This window comes from Gorilla gorilla, chromosome 12 (genome assembly GCF_029281585.2).
Source record: "Gorilla gorilla gorilla isolate KB3781 chromosome 12, NHGRI_mGorGor1-v2.1_pri, whole genome shotgun sequence".
In the NCBI taxonomy this organism is placed as follows: domain Eukaryota; kingdom Metazoa; phylum Chordata; class Mammalia; order Primates; family Hominidae; genus Gorilla; species Gorilla gorilla.
Window position 1 is genome coordinate 75596462 of NC_073236.2, and position 16843 is coordinate 75613304.

Below are 16843 nucleotides of genomic sequence, written 5' to 3' on the forward strand. Positions count from 1 at the left end.
GTGACAAATTATGATTATTATATATGCAACACATATAACTAAATATATAGTTATAGATCATATATACTATTATCTGTAACTATAATAGTAATATATACTATTATCTATGACTATATATTTTTATAATATATAAATATATTTTTATGATATAATGATATATGTGACATATATCATTATCTTATATAAATTATAACAAATAATTGTTAATTATTTATTATCACTGTGAATCAGAAGAGGCACTGTTAGTTCCCTGAGACATCTGGGGCTGGGCCTGGAGAATCACCCTCAAGCCCACTCCCTCAGCCATCACCACATGTAACTGTGCCCATGGAGCGCTAATACCCTCAGCCTTTGTCTTACTTCATAAACACCTTCCCACCCTCCTTTTCCTACTGGTTCTCAGTCCTCCCAGATTCTGGCCTCCTGGTTTATTTTCTTCTCTGTCGCCTCGGACATGACTCAGGTTACTGCTGCTGGAGCCCAGGCCTTTCACTACCCTACTCTGCCAGAAGGCTCTCCCTGACTAGTGATGACTGGGGGTGAGTTCTGTTAGGATTCTTATCCTTTATCCCAAAAAGAATGAAGGCTCCTCAAGCTTCAAACCAATTTCAGAACCACTTGGGGCAGAGACGACACATGACAGCCACTTGTTGCTTCTTTAGCACTGACTTCACACCATCCCCTGGCTATGAAAAGGAATCCAGATACGCAAATAACCTGTAATTATTATGTGGGTGGATTACCATAGCAATGGGTCTGGGTATTTTAGCTGCCTTAGATTATCCCCTAAGGAAGCATTTTACCCTTTGTTGCAACCAGCCCTCTCACTCTGGTTCCAGCCTTCTGCCATGAGCTGAGGTTTTGGTTTCTGTGAGAAGCTGAGTTGAAGAGTGTGTCTTCAAGACAAGAAGTGGTTTGTCAAGGCAAGGCCTCAATCACAAATGGATATTATCTACACATTTTTTTCTGGACCATCAACATATTTACTGAGGTCCTCTCCTTTACCTCCTCCTCAAGTCTCTGACAGCTTTGACCTCAGATTTGCCCCACACTGTGATTCTTCCATTTGCCCTACAGTAGTCAAGATTCTTGTATGCAGACAACTGAAATGGACTTTGTCTTAAGCAGATAAGGAATCTATTGGCAGACTAATAGGTAGCCCCTAGAATTGATGAGAAGCCTGAAGAACCAGCTGCAAGAAATGAACCAGAACCAAGAGAGATTAAGAGATCAGAACAGTCGAATCTACATGTCTGGTCAGGGTACACTGGACTGCTATCACTGACAACCTCTCCCCTACCTCCACAAGACATAGAAATGACCCTGGAAGCCCCATAGACGCTGTTGTCACTAGACATTGGATGCCGCTGCCACTGTCACTTCTGCCAAAATGAGCTATTTCTAGACCTTGCTTCTCCAGTCTAGAGTTATTAGTGGTCTAGATCACATGGCATGCCCTTATTGACAAGAATATGGAAACTGAGTCACTGGCCTTGCACTTTAGTGATGGAAAGTGGGTCCTATAGCTAGCAATTGAGAAAAGGGTTCGACATTGAACACTAAAGACAAAACTATTATATACCTTTACTCAGACATTCTATTTTGGCCCAGTATTTAGCCCCAGAAGACTGCAGACTCCGATTTTGTGTTATGGACCAGGTTTAGGCATTTCACATTCCATGAAGCTCCAACCTGTGCCCATCCTGGTTTTCAGGGTTTACTACTCTAGCTAGACATTTATAGCTTGTAATGACTTTGTCCCAGTAGGCATCCCAAGTTAAGACTATTTTAGTTTCTGCTTAAAATGATCAGGTCAAATTCTGCCCCTAATATACACTTAATTTATATTGAGGCATTTGAGTATTTTGTACAATTACCTAAGGGTTGATAAATTATTTTCTTTTGTGTTCTAGGGTTTGAATAATAATATTTATTAAAGGCCTATTATGTATAGACATATTATAATTGTTACTATAATCTTGTATTATCACTCGTTTTTACAAATGAGGAAACTGAGGCTCAGTGAGGTTAAGTGATTTGCCCACAAAACTAGTAAAGCCAAAATTTAGATTATATTCCGATTCCTCAGCCTGTATTTTCCCCACTGTACCATACTGCCTCACCAGAAAAACTAAGAGTTCTATAGATACATTACTCCATATGCAGGTAGAGCTAAAATTATGCCTACCAATTTTGCTTCAGATTTTAGATGTGTGCTTACTGTTTCTTGCCTGACAATTTACTTTCTATACTTGCCTGACAGAGAAGGTAGCAGATGCACTGTGTGAGCAGAAGAAAAACAAAATGTGTCCTCATGCCAAAGTCAAAATTAACTCTAACGAGAGGGAAAAGTTGAAGGCAATTTGCTTTGTGATAGGGTTTGCTTTAAATCGTCCATGTTTCTACAACATTTTACAAATCATAGATGCTATAGGGAATCTACCTTTAAAAAATTGTTTATTTAATGAAAAGGTTTGCAAATTTTTTCAGAGTAATAGTTAACACTTCTTACTTATTCGCTTACACTTTTTCTTTCCCTGCTTGACTCTGTGATCCATGGATACCATGTATCTTATTCATCTTTTTATCCCTAGTACCTGACAAAACGTAGGAACTCAAAATTTAATGATTTAGTGAAGGGAAGAAGGAATAACAAGCAAACTATTATCAAGGCAATAATAGTATAAAGGAGGTTGGGCAGTCAAGGCTAAGATCTTTTCTCTCCCAACCAGAGTTCTTTACAGTCCTCTGTCAATCTCTTTAATAGGACAGGAGTCTCTTTCCTGAAGTGTAAAAGGATACTTGAAAGGAGGTAGATTCAAATTCAGCTAACACCCACTGAGCACCTGCTGTGTGTCAAGAGCTTTTCATGTATGATATCTTATGCGAAACATCTAATAAGCTCATAGCTATTATTATCTCCACTTTTCGGATGAAATCACTTGGGCTCAGAGAGGTTAAATGCTTTGCCCAAGGTTACACAGCTAATTAAGGGCGGGGTTGGAAGTCAAACCTGGTCTCAGTGAAAGCTCAGCCCTCATTCTACTCCCTCACTGCTCCGTCCCCATAGTGCATCAACCCATGTACAGTCACACGTTGTTTAACAACCTGAATACCTTCTGAGAAATGCATCGTCAGACAATTTTGTCATTGTGTGAACGTCATAGAGTGTGCTTACACAAAACTAGATGGTATAGCTTAGTATGCACCTAGGCCATATGGGATAACCTGTTGCTCCTGGGCTACAAACCTGTACAGCATGCTACAGCCTACTGAATACTGTAGGCAATTGTAACACCATGGTAAGTATTTGTGTATCTAAACATAGAAATGATACAGTAAAAATATGATATTATAATCTTATGGGACCACCGCATATATGCAGCCTGCTGTTGACCAAAATATTGTTATGTGGTGTATAACTGTATCATATTTCAGTAGAATTTTTAGCACATCTTTTTCACAGCTTAGCAGCCCTGCAATAGAGATGAGTTTTATAAATAATAGTCTCTTAAATTATATGAAATATGGTCATGGTTTCCCAAAACATAGTAAGTCCACCATCCCTATTCTATACCATTATCTCTAACCAAGAGTTAGTGTTGGAGGCCACCATTCTCTTTGTACTGTTAAAAGAACTCAGGAATGACCTGTAATAACTTAAAGACTGTTAGGAAGATATCTCTGATTTACAAAAAAAAACAACTGGTTTTTGGGTTTTTTTTTGTTTTTTTTTTTTTTTTTGGATAACTACCAAAACCTGTAGCTTAGTATATAGTCATTTAATTGGCTTATTCCCTGTAAACCCCCTAATGGAGATCACTTCAGAGGCAGCAATGGTTTTGATTGAGAGTTAGGTGCAGATCAGTTGGGGCACTGAAGCCATTTGAGAGGACAATGCAGTACTTTGGAAAATATAAAAGGTGCCTTAAAAGAAGGTTAAATGAGAAAGGATTGGGTTGAGGAGTGGAGTTTAAAATGGTAGTAAGCATTTTAAGAAGGTAAATAAATAAATATACGCCAAACACAGACTAACTTAAATTTTAAAAAGTATTCATAAAGAGACGATAGCCACCAGGATGGTGACATTAAGAACAAAGGGAAGCTCTAATTTCACATTTATGAGTTAACCAAATGCCCAAGGTAAAGTGAAATAGTCCATAAATTATATTTTAACATCAAAACAATGTTAAGTCACTGATTATTACATTGTCCTAAGAAAAAACTATTGCCTTTTCTGCATATTATCAACCAAAAACATTCTCAAAGTTGACTATTTAGGTCATGACCAAGAAGTATCCAAAAGGCAAGAAATCTGCATTTGACCCTGGGTCATTGGGCCCAGTTCCTGTCTCATCTAGGAAGACTTCTCAGTTCAACAAAAATTTTGTCCCGACCCAGAAGCCACTGGCCAATTTCCAGGTCAATACCAAGACATTTGTATAACCAGTTCTAGGCCCAGCAGTTACAGTGACAGAATAATAGCCTCTCTGTCGCTGACCTGAAAAGTCTGTATCCCAGTTTACTGAACAGGCCAATATGGTGCCTACCATATTGACAGCTCCTGTCTAACAGGACTCCAACCCACAGCTCCTGTTAGGAGGAAGAGGCCCCAAGGTTTCCTCAAGGATACATGGCCATGTTTTGTATTTCAGGACCCAACTCCATGGTTGTTGCTAATTGGACCAGGGGAAGGTAACTGAAAGAGCATTTTAGGTTCCCCAGTAGCCTACGAAGTAGTCTGGTTCAAGAGAACTTTCTGATTCAGTATCCAAATTGTACTCACTGGGTTGTATCTGTCTGCAAGATATGTAAAATACAATGATGCAGAAAAAGACAACTGGCAATTGGAAGTGGAAGCAGAAGTAGACACAGAAAGGAGCAGATCTAAAGGGAGAAGCTAAGTTACTTTAGTGGTGGAGCAGTAAATCAACAATGATCCTAAATAACCTTCCAGTTCTATTTTCTGAGACAGCTGGCTATGTTTCCTGTTTTTCCTGAGATATATTATTTATTCAGATTTTCCTGAGTTCTTCTGAACCCAATGCATCAGTTAGAAGTGCCTAATTTTGTGATGGTAATAAGTAACATGAATATTTCAGAGTTTAACACAACAAAAGGTTATTTCATTTTTGCAGAAAAATCTGCCCCAGGTCTGGGACAGTGTCTAGGGTTTACATCCTTCAATATCACAGACTGTTTCTAGCTGGGAACTGATCACTGGCTCTTAAATACTTCTTCCTACCTGTGATATATTACTTCTACTCCCAGCCAATTGGCTGGAGCTCATCATGTGGTTCACCCAATTGCAAGGGAACTAAGAAATGTGATTTTTCCAAGTACTGAGAAGAAGAAAACTGGATACATGGGTGAATCAGTGGGATAACTTGCTACCATCCCTTTAACCCTTCATTGTGACCTTATGTTAATCATTTTAGCTCCTCCTACACATCAGTGAAACCCATCAGGTAGTATTACATTCATGTGATTTACTCGCCTTTGATTCACTCTGAGACACACCTAGACACACACCTCTTGCCACTAGCAAATTTGATGCCTCATGATAAATAAAATTTATAGCAAGAAGGGACTTGCATTGTTGAGTAGATGATTTCAGCTGTGTTTTTTTTTCCTTCTAAAATCAGAATAGTAACAGAGAATGATGGATTTCTGCCATGTGGGGGAAAAAAAAGATTATGAGAGCTATTGAGATCATCTCAGCAGGACCAAACTACTATAATTCATTTCTTTGCAAGTTATTATAGATGGGTAAATTCAATCTAAAAAGAAGAAAAAGAGGAAGGAAGCTAAAATTTACTGAGTATCTACTATGTGCCATCACTTTACACAGATATTATCTCATTTATTTGCCACCAGGCAGTATCTGTGGGCTAGATAGTGCTGTTTTTCAGTTAATTAAACTGAGACATGAAGAAGTTATATGATTTGGCCAAAATCACACAACTAGTACATGGTGCTCCAAGAATTCAACCCAGGTTTCTAAATCCAGACCTCCAAATCCATGCTTCTCATAATTTCATGAAGCATGAAAAGCAGCAAACCTAAAATACACCCTAGGAGAGATGACCCAGATTTTCTGGGGCTATTCCAAAAAGAAATAATGTTCAGGAAGGGCTGAGCTGATTTTAGGAAAGCCCCCAAAGCTTTTGAAGATGGAAATCTCTCTTGCATTCATTTATGCTTTCATTTATTCAAACAGATTTAATGAGTCAGGGTAAAAAGGAAATAAGGATAAAAAGACAAGATTGAAATCCCTGTTCTCTAGTTTCCTCACTATATTTAGGCATAGACCCATAAGTAAACAGACAGACAATTATGATATGGGTTGGCAGCGGGGGGACAGGTAAGAGCTGTGATAGGAGTAGGCAAATGGTATTAAGGGTTCTGACCCAGTGCTGCTCTTCAGTTCCCTGGGAAACAGACTTAGAGGGATATTTGTGTGCAGGAGGCTTGCTTTCAGAATTAGCACCTATAGGGTGAAGTGAAAACAGCTGAATTGGGCAAAAGGCGAAGTGGGATTATGATGTGGTTGCCACAAAGTCCTCAGCCTTTCTATGGGAGAATTATGGAGCTAGGATGGCCTACAGAGTTGTCCCCACTGGAGCAATGGGACCAGGCTTATAAAAGTATAAACTTCTGAATCAACTAATAATTGTAGTCATTCCTGGGCTGGCTCTAGGAAGGAATGCATGATCTTAAGCTCTCTTCAACCAAGGGCAATCTCTAGAACAAAATGTTGCCAAGATCTATCCGTTACCAACATTTCCAGCAGTTAGTGAAATCTGTGCTTCAGTCCCAAGGACATAGAGAAATGCAAGCAGCATACCATAGCATCCACTACACCCATCTCCAAGGAAGATTTCCTGGAGAAGATGGCCTTGGAGCTGAGTCCTAAAGGACTGGTAGGAGTTGTTCAGGAGAATGCCACATACAAAAACATGGTGGGTCTGAAGAGAGTGTGTCCAGGGAGGTTTATCACACCTGTGGAAGCACGTAATGCATAAAGGAAAGTAGCAAGTGCTGAGGTTGAAGAGGTGAGCAGAGGCCAGGTCCTGCAGAACCACGGCATGTTCTGCTAAGAGGTTTGGATTTTTTCCTGACGGCAAAGGGAAGGCATTCAAAAACTATTCAGAAAGAGACATAATTGGATTTGCTTTGTAGAAAGATCATTCTGGCAGCAAGTGGGGATTATGTTCGATGGGGATAAAACTGAAAGAAGAGAAGCAGACTCATTAGGAGGCTGTGACAGTAATCCCGGAAAAAAAGAATAATACTTGAGCTGACAAGTAGCAGTAATGGTGAGAATGGATGGATAGAAAAGGACAGATTCCAGGGATATTAAGTGGGTAAAACTGAGAAAACTTAAGAAATCAACTGCATGTTATGGGTAGGAAAACTTAGACTTAAGAGTGACTCAGGTTGGTTCCAGCCATTTGTTGATACAAATCTGGAGGGAAAGACGGTAGTTTCAGTTTTGAACACCTTGTCTGTGGAAACTTCATGTAAAGATCTCCAGCAACCCTTTCCTGAAGCTAAGGAGAGAAATAAGAGTTGGATAAAAAGTCAGAGTCAATACATAAGTGGTAGGTGGAAGCCACAGGAATGGATGAGATCATTGGAGGAACATATACTTTTGAGTGTACAGAGACACAGGAGAAAAACAATGTTTAAGGTGGAGAGGAGTCCACAAAAAAGTACTAGAAATGTACAAAAAAGTGCTAGAAATGTAGGTAGAAAATCAAAAGAGAGGAAAATTAGAAGTGAGAAGAAGAGAGAGTATCAAAAAGTACCAAGTGCAGTTAAATGCCACTAAAAGAAAAAGGAAGACAATTTTCCAGAATATTGAGGAAGTAGAGGGTCACAAGTGACCTTGGCAAGGAATGTTTCAATGACATGGAGAAGACAGGTCATAATAAAGAGAATAAAGAAAACATAGACGAACTTTGAAGACATTCCGCTAAGTGTAACAATCCAGTCACAAAAGCACAAACTGCAAGATTCCACTTTTAAGAGGCACTGAAACTTCTCAAACTCATACAGACAGAAAGTAGAATGGTGGTTGCCAGAGGCTGGGCAGAGGCGGAATAGAAAGTTATTGTTTAATGAGTAGAGGGTTTCCATTTGGGAAGATGAAAAAGCTCTGGAAATGGATTGTGGTGATTGTTGCAGAACAGTGTGAATGTACTTAATGCCACAGAACTGTACATTTAAAAATGGTTACAATGGAAAGTTTTATGTATATTTTAGTACAATAAAGAAAGATACTAAACAAATGAAAGAGAGATAAGAAAATGGAAGGACTGAATGCAGCCCCCTCTCAAGAAACTTGAATGGGAAGAGAAGGAGAAACAGACTAATAGCTAGAGAAGGGGATAGGGTCAAGGGGTGCATTTTTGGGAGACAGCCAGTGGAGAGGGAGATATTAAATGTACAGCAAAGAGAGATGCAGTACTGTGGGCTGAGCAAGACAAAATGATGTTGAAACAGGGCCTTGAGAGCTGCCTCTGAATCCCTTTCTAGTGAACACTGAGGGAGGTAGGATGACATAATGGAAGCATGATCATAAACAATGGCAAAAGGTCTTGCTCTGCCTAGATGAACTTAAATTGGAAATATTTAGGAAACCACTAATGCTCTCTTTAAGTTTAAAAACAATATCCCATTCATTGTGACTGTTTTAAACCCTGATAAGTCACCCACACAAGTCATTTAAAGATAAAATTGATCAATCACATAATGTAGTGCCTCATGTACAATGAATACAATGAACAATATTATCGTTGTTTCCATTGCAATATGTAAGTTTTTATTTTCCAATTACATGTTAGACGATGTTTTATTCAAGAAAAGGAAAAAAGAATTTATGAATTTTGAAGCTCACTATCAAATTTCAAGAGAAGAATGCTGTGTAAACGTGGCATTTTTTTTTTTAATAGAGTCTTACTCTGTTGCCCAGGCTGGAGTGCAGTGGCGCGATCTCGGCTCACTGCAACCTCTGCCTCCCGGGTTCAAGCTATTCTCCTGCCTCAGCTTCCTGAGTAGCTGGGACTACAGGTGCCTGCCACCACACCCAGCTAATTTTTGTATTTTTAGCATAGATAGGGTTTCTCCATGTTGGCCAGGATGGTGTGGATCTCCTGATCTCATGACCCACCCTCCTCAGCCTCCCAAAGTGCTGGGATTACAGGCGTGAGCCACTGCGCCCAGCCAAAAGGTGGCATTCTTAATTAAATATTTTTCTAATTAAATTTGAATTTACTGTGTGTTATTTTTATGGTATATTATTTAAAATACTTACAAGAAAAATATATACAAATCATGGAATCCTTTAAGTCAAAGAAAAAAATATTTAAATAAAAGAGTAAATTATTTTTTCCAGAGTGAGAAAAGTGGGAAGGAGTTTCTTTAGAAGCACCACATCTAATTCACGTATTTTAGGTCTGTCTAAATGGTCCCTGCAAATTATCATCACACATATGAAAAATAATGCTCAAATACTGTACTGTATTTTCTTCTGTCTAGACATAAAAGTTTAGGAATTACAAATATAGGAATCCTTACCATATCTACTCATGAACATGCACATACACTCAAAGTGCCTGTGGAAGATTTGGCTGTTGGTTATGGTTAAATGAATTTGCATAATTTCTTAGTTATATAAAGATACAAGACCAGGAAATCAGATATAAGCAGAAATGCTCTCAATTTCAGAGCCCTTACGTGAATTGAGTGTTGGGCTTTCTCCAGCAACCTTTAGAATCCTGTTTCAGATACATGTATGATCTCATCATTAAAAGAAACCTTCAGAGTCATAATATGAGTCCATAATAATGATACTAATATACACATAATCTGTGCAACTATATACATTAATCCCAAAAAATAGGTAAATTTAAAAATCCTGATTTTATATATAAGAAGTATGTCACAACTGCCACAAAATATATGTAACCCAAGTATTACACAAAAGCAAGTATGTTTTAGGAGCCACCACCTATATTGTACCAAAAGAATAGGCATTAGGGTATTAAGGATATACCACATTAAAAATGAAAGCTGGCATTGTCCTCTGAGGTCTAAAACATATGAACCAATTAAAAGTTGTAAGAAAAAAAGAAAGGAAATTAAAAGATTGGTCTTTTCTAAGAGGATGTCAAGCAAGCGAAGATAAGGTCTCGTTTCAGCATTTTCTTTAATAAGCAAGAAATAGGGATGTCCTGTATTTACACCATTACTGCTAAAATGCTTCCTTTTCTTTAAAGGAGTACAAAACAAAACATTATGTTCTTTTAATGAGTCTACTATCTGAGCTTCATCAAGGTATGCAAAGTACTATTCTAGGCCAATTACTTAATTGTTGTTTTGACAAGACCTGTCATACCGATTCAATATTTAAATAATTATTTTCTTTTTCTTTTTCTTTCTTTTTTTTTTTTTTTTTTTTTTGAGACAGGGCCTCATTCTGTCGCCCAGGCTAATGTGCAGTGGCATGATCTCAACTCACTCCATCCTTCACCTCCTGGGCTCAAGCAATCCTCCCACCATAGCCTCCCAAGTAGCTGGGACTACAAGCACATGCCACCACACCCAGCTCACTTTTGTTTTATTTACTTATTTACTTATTGTAGAGATGGGGTTTTGCCAAGTTGCCCAGGCTGGTCTCGAATTCCTAGGCTCAAGCAATCTGCGTGCCTCAGCCTCCCAAAATGCCAGGGTTACAGGTGTGAGCCACCATGCCTGGCCTAAATAATTTCTTAGAAAATATAATTATAGGCTGGGTGCGGTGACTCACGCCTGTAATCTCAGCACTTTGGGAGGCCAAGGTGCGTGAATCACCTGAGGTCAGGAGTTCAAGATCAACCTGGCCAACATGGTGAAACCCCATCTCTACTAAAAATACAAAAATTAGCCGGACGCGGTGGCGCATGCCTGTAATCCCAGCTAGTCAGGAGGCTGAGGCTGGAGAATAGCTTGAACCCGGGAGGCGGAGGTTGCAGTGAGCCGAGATTGCACCACCGCATTCCAGACCAGGTGACAGAGCGAGACTGTCTCAAAAAAGAAAGAAAGAAAGAAAGAAAGAGAGAGAAGGAAGGAAGGAAGGAAGGAAGGAAGGAAGGAAGGAAGGAAGGAAGGAAGGAAAAAATAATTATAATAAATGTTTTTTAAAAGGAGAAATATATTCTACATTGTTGAAATACTGTCCTAGTAATAGATGATAAACTTTTTCTAACTTACATATTAATCAGTATATATGTGCTATATGAAGCCTTAAGTTGGAAGAAAGAACTTTCAAAGTAGTTCTGGCACAATGAAGCTTCAAAAATAGGTCTCTCTATGGTTTTATAAACCCAGATCATATCTCATAAAATTTCTGAAGCCAATGAGAAGGCCTATCCAAAGTCAATTACTCTTTGTTACTTAAATATTCTAAATTTTTTGGAACCCACCTTTGGAAACTCTCTGATATTACATTTGGAATCAAAGTAAAAGTAAGATTTTCCGAAAATTGTCAGACTGTTACCACCCATGGTGTCCAAACATTTTGAAACAAAAATGAGAGTGAATGGTTTAATATGGTTTCAAAATGTAATATTAAAATTTGAACTGTCTTGAAAAATCTGGAAAAAGTAGTTGTAGCTATATAGCCTCCATCCATCCACCAGAAAAGTGCCTAGGAAGAAAATAATGTTTTTCTTTCTCTTGTACTTTAAACTACACTCACTTCTTTGATTTTTTTAAAAAAACTTCCCACAATTAGCAAATAGGCTTGGTCAAAACTAAGCCTATTGCCTAATTACATTTTTGTAATCAACATAAAGTGCCACTTTCCAGTGCACATATATTCGGATCTAAATTAAGTAATTATCTCCAACACAAAGTTTTCTTGCAATACAATTAAAATGTTAGAACTATTCAGTATCAAATGGTATTTTGCTTGAATGTTGTCTATGATCATTAACCAATTGAAAAATTCTTACTATTTTTAAATCGTTAAAATTTTTTGGCCATGCACAGTGGCTCATACCTGTAATCCCAACACTTTGGGATGCTGAGGCAGGCGGATCACCTGAGGTCAGGAGTTTGGGACCAGCCTGGCCAACGTGGTGAAACCCCATCTCTACTAAAAATATAAAAATTAGCCAGGCGTGATGGCTCCCGCTTGTATCCCCAGCTACTGGAGAGGCTGAGGTGAGAGATTGCTTGAACCACAGAGGCGGAGGTTGCAGTGAGCCAATATCAGGCCACTGCACTCCAGCCTGGGTGACAGAATGAGACCCCATCTCAAAAAGAAAAAAAAATTCTTTTTCATTAAAAATATGTCAAACTCCTAAGCAGGACATAGGACTTTAAAGTCAATGGAAGTCAGTACAAGTAACTGTGCAATCAATGAAAACATGGTTTTCTTATATTTCTAGGAAAACTTTCCAAAAATTTTTTCACAAAAATTTTTAATCCCAGCACTCTGGGAGGCCAAGGTGGGTGGATCGCAAGGTCAGGAGATCGAGATCATCCTGGCTAACACGGTGAAATCCCATCTCCACTAAAAATATAAAAAATTAGCCAGGCGTGGTGGCACGTGCCTGTAATCCCAGCTACTCGGGAGGCCGGCAGGAGAATCGCTTGAACCCGGGAGGCAGAGGTTGCAGTGAGCCAAGATCACACCACTGCACTCCAGCCTGGGTGACAGAGTGAGACTCCAACTCAAAAAACAAAAAAAACTAAAGAATTAATAATTAATATTTGAGTTATCTGAAAGCTACTGGATAAGCAATAATTGACTAATTTTTAAATATGGAAACCAAGGCTGAGCACAGTGGCTCACACTGGTAATCCCAGCACTTTAGGAGGCCGAGGCAGGCAGATTACAAGGTCAGGAGATCAAGACCATCCTGGCCAACATGGTGAAACCCCGTCTCTACTAAAAATACATAAATTAGCTGGGTGTGGTGGCGCGTACCTGTATGCCAGCTACTCGGGAGGCTGAGGCAGGAGAATCGCTTGAACCAGGGAGTCAGAAGTTGCAGTGAACCGAGATGGCACCACTGCACTCTAGCCTGGTGACAGAGTGAGACTCCATCTCAAAAAAAAAAAAAAATATATATATATATATATATAGAAATCAAATATATTATCCTTCAATTGCAATGAATGTAGTTTATCTTTTTGTTCTTTTGTAGCTTAGAGGACAGAATGTATACCATGATTATCATTATGGGACCAATCATCAATACAGTAATATAGATAGGGAAAGTGTAGGAAATGGAGTTAAACATGCATTAAAGATGTAAAATATACATTGTTCTTTTAAGTAAATGATTTGTTTACTTGGCTGAATACCTGAATTTTAAGTTTGGAGGTTTTCTGAAGAACATCTCATGTCCTTTCTTTCTCACCAAAGTATACTGCAGGGGAAAATCCAATTATTTTACCTTTCTAATAGTTTGAATTCCTGATAAATTATAATTTCTTATAATTTGTAAAAACATTTAAAAATACTGTATGAATCATCATTAAAACATAATCTAAGTTGTTATTAAAGGGCTGGGACTACTGTTGTTTTATTTTTTATTTTTTCTAGGAAAACATGAAACAAGGAAGGACTATTTTTTATTGGGCCCTTATTTATTTTATTAAATAAAGGTTATTTGGCCTTTATTTTTATTGGACCCTTTATTTATTTTATTAAATAAAGGTTAACACAAAATAGCATAAACCTTTATTTAATATGTCTATTTCTACTGTTTCTCTGTATTGAAAACTTTATCTGGTATCATTAGAAAATAGATATTCCACATAGAAGAATTTTCTAAGTACTTGAAACTCATCCCTTTAAATCCACAGATTAGTTTTATTTTAACCATATCTATTTTTAGACTTTAAAAATAAACCATACATTACCCTGTTTTCTTAAACAGAGACTAACCAACAGAATGCAGTTGTTTCTCAATTATTAGAGTCTTAATTTTACACATTCATTATAGTGCCATTTTTATATTCAACCATTTATGCATTCAACAAAGCCCTCAATGACTAGCATAGTATGTTCAGTACTGTTTCCTTCTACACAGAGTAGCCCAGACTGAAATGTTTTTTAAGCGCCTGTGTTTGTAGTTTTTTGTTACAGCAGTGAGGTATAGTGAGAAAAATTAAGCTTTGGTGTCAGACAGACCTGGATTCAAACTCCGGGTCCACTGTTTACTAATTGTGCAATTTGGGGAAATGTATTTGACTTTTTAAAGCCTTAATTTCTTCATCTAAACAATGATGATGGTAACTTGCAGAATGGTTGTAAAGAGTAAATGAGGTAATAACTGTAAAGAGTCCAGTGCTCCCCAGTCTTCAGCTCCCATCCCTGTTGTTCTGCTCTTCACAGCTCTTGCTCCTGCCAGTTCACGGCTCTCTCTCTCTCTTTTTTTTTTTTTTTTTTGAGTCGGTGTCTCACTCTGTCACCCAGGCTGGAGTGCAGTGGTGCTATCTCAGCTCACCGCCTAACAGGTTCAAGCAATTCTCCTGCCTCAGCCTCCTGAGTAGCTGGGACTACAGGCATCACCACGCTGGCCAGGCTGGTCTCGAACTCCTGACCTTTTGATCCACCTGCCTTGGCCTCCCAAAGTGCTGTGATTACAGGCGTGAGCCACCGCACCCGGCCATGGTTCTCTTACTGTTCCCTGTTGCTTCTCAACCGTGAAAATAGGAACCTCTGCTGCTCTGTTCATTGCTGCGTCCATAGACCCTGCTGTTTGCTAGTAGTACCTGAAAGTGTGGACACCAGTAGAAAACTTGTGTTTGAATCCTGACGCTACTACTTTCTACTGTGTGATCTTGGCCAAATTAATCAACCTCTCTCCACCTCAGTTTTCTCATTTGTAAAATGAGGGGAGTCATAATACTTACCTCAGAGGATAAAATCAGTTGCTTGTGGTATTATCCCTCACACATAGTTAACACACAATAGATGTTAGAATCTATAATGAATGGAAAATTTTTGTTGTTTCTAATCTTCTATGGCCCGAGGAATGAAATAATCAGGTTTATTTTAATGAGTTTAAAACAGAATAAATTTTTCTATTAATCAAGTTTCTGAGCTTCAGTATATAGCTTTTTAAACATTTTCTTTTTTTTTTTTTTAAAGCAGCTCAGAGGTTTTACTTTGACTTCTGGGTTAGTGAGTCCTATTTTGATTGCTGGATAAAGATCTCAAGGTAATTGGGATTTTTACCACATAGAACTGCGAGATAGCCTTTTTTTCTTTCTTTTCTTTTTTGTTCTGTTTTGTTTTGAGACAGTTTCCCTCTGCTGCCCAAGTGGGAGTGCAGTGGCATGATCATGGCTTGCTGTAGCCTTGACCTCCCAGGCTCCAGCAATCCCCTCACCTCAGCCTCCCAACTAGCTGGGACTACGGGCGTGTGCCACCACACCCAGTTAATTGTTTTTCTTTTTTTTTTAGAGGCAGAGTCTCACCACATTGCCCAGGCTGATCTGGAACTCCTAGGCTCAAACAATCCTCCTACCTTGGCCTCCCAAAGTGCTGGGATTACAGGCGTGAGCCACCATGCCTGGCTCTTTTTCTTTTTTTCTTACTATATGATTGGACTCCATTTTTTTCTGTTCCACTTGTAAAGATAGATTTGCAGTTTTATGCTAAGCCAAACAGTTTGCCTGTGTTTCCATGTACAAATGTTTGCCTTTTATTCATGGATAGCCAACCGTATCAATAGCCAAGTCCACAGTTCACCATGTTATCAGTAAAGCCGTGATATTTATAAATCTTAACACCTAACTCATTTCATAATCTACTAAAACATCAAATATTTACATTATGTATTCCATTTCCTTGTGTCAATTATCACCTATTTATCTTCAACTACTAGCCCAGTCTAATCCTCTAGCTGAATAATCTGTTGGAATTTGGAAATGGAGAGTAAAAGATAAGGGTAAATAGCTGTTGTTGAGTAGTGAATAGCAACAACTTGTTTAGGATAGCAAAATTATCTCATAAACGTTACATATTCATGGTTCTAATTGAACAATGAAATCTAGTAATTGAATAAACAAATGTTTTAACTGAACCTCAAATTACAAAAGGGCTTATTTTCTTATTTTGTATCAGTTTCACTGCTCTATACCTATAGAACAAGGTTTCTATGGTTCCTTTTTATGCTTATTTATCAAGACATAATATGACTATTGATTCCAACATTAGTAGAATTCTAATGGCAATTTTTTCTGTTGTGTCAAAAGTCATACATAAGCATATGTATCTATGCTGTCATTCTCTTCTGTTCCCTGGACATTTTTGGTTACCCAAGCAATCTAAGGGACTGCTTGAATTACACATTTGTTAGGGTTGGTTGGCCAGGATTTAGGTGTAGCATGCTAGAGACTAGAAATTCTAAAACTTTCCCACACAATGGAAGACAGCTTGGGGGTGAGGGAATTCTTGGCAGTATCAGACTTTCCCAGAAGGCATTTGGCATTTGCTCAGTGATTGCAACATAGCAGACAATTTTCCAAGGGGAAAGGTGAGATGCAATAATGACTGCCAGCTAAACACCATTCCCAAATCTTAACATTACACACAATCACTAATCTGGCCCTTTGTTACCTCTCAAAGCTGTACATGGGGACCTGTCTTCAGAGTAATTTGACATGTTCTGATTTTATTATTAAGTATCAACTAACAATGGTCTGCAACCCCTAGCCCAGGCTGATACTCCAGTTGAATAATCTATAGGAATTTGGAAACGGAGAGTAAAAGATGAGGGTAAATAGTTATGGTTGAGAAATAAATAGCAACGAATTGCTCAAGATAGTAAAATAA